Raw genomic sequence first — 1,118 nt, forward strand, 5'->3', positions numbered from 1 at the left:
ACCTATTTTGGTCATGTTGTCAGAAGGGACCATTCCCTGAAGAAGGATGTCATGCTTGGTAGGGTGGAGGGTCGACGAAAGAGGGGGAGACCTTCAAGGAGATGGATTGATACAGTGGCTGCGATGATGGGCTTGAGTATAGCAGGGATCGTGGGGCTGGCGCGGGATCAGGCAGTGTTTCGTTCTGCTGTGCACGGGGTCTCTATGAGTCGGAAATGACTCGACGGCACTTAACAACAACAACAACAATGTGGTTTGGTAACATCAGGACTGTGCCTTTTTACTTGTCAACCTTGGGCTTGGCAACCTTAGCAGCCAGCATCTGTCTGAATGAAGAAAATCCTCTAGCTTCAGTGAGCAGGCAGCTGGAGGCAGAGCTGAAGCCAATGCCGGAGGAACTTTCGTCCAGCCACCAGATACTGGCACTTTGAATTTGGATTTCTAGACTCCTGAACTGTAAGAAAATAAACTCTTATTTGTTAAGGCCATCCCATTTGTTGTATACATCTGTCAGAGTTGCACTAGGTAACTAGAACAGTAATATTAACTGGTCTTCCTTGTTGGCATATGGATATTATCCTATCAGTGGCATCAGTGTACTTCAGAATAGATTGTGAAATATTCTATTTTTATTTTTTTTTTTTGTGATAATGAATTCCATGCCATTCCTCTTTGTCTTTCCTGGAATAGTAGATCATATGGTATGATTGAAATTGACCAATACCAGTCCTTTTTAACTCAGTAATGGTAAAGATATCCATCTTCAAGTGTTCTGTTTCATTTTTTGCAAACTTTATATTTTCCTAGGGTCATACTTCATACATTCCATCTTCCTACATTATTAGTGTGTGATGGCAGCTCTTTCTTTGCATTTTCAGTAGTGTCAAATGAGCAAATGAAAGTACCAAACACTTTACTCCATTCACATCATTAATATTGACTCTACTATAAGGAAGCAGCTCTTTCCAAGATGTATTTTGAGTATCATCCAACTTGAGGGGCTCACCTTCTGGCACTATAACAAATGATGTTCTGTTCTTATCTATAAGATTTTCTCAAGTCATTTTTCTTTCTTTCTTTCTTTTTTTTTTTTTTTTGGAAAAATCACTAGCTCCTTC

Source organism: Orycteropus afer, unplaced genomic scaffold (genome assembly GCF_000298275.1).
Source record: "Orycteropus afer afer isolate SDZICR_OR568_19922 unplaced genomic scaffold, OryAfe1.0 scaffold00695, whole genome shotgun sequence".
Classification (NCBI taxonomy): Eukaryota; Metazoa; Chordata; class Mammalia; order Tubulidentata; family Orycteropodidae; genus Orycteropus; species Orycteropus afer.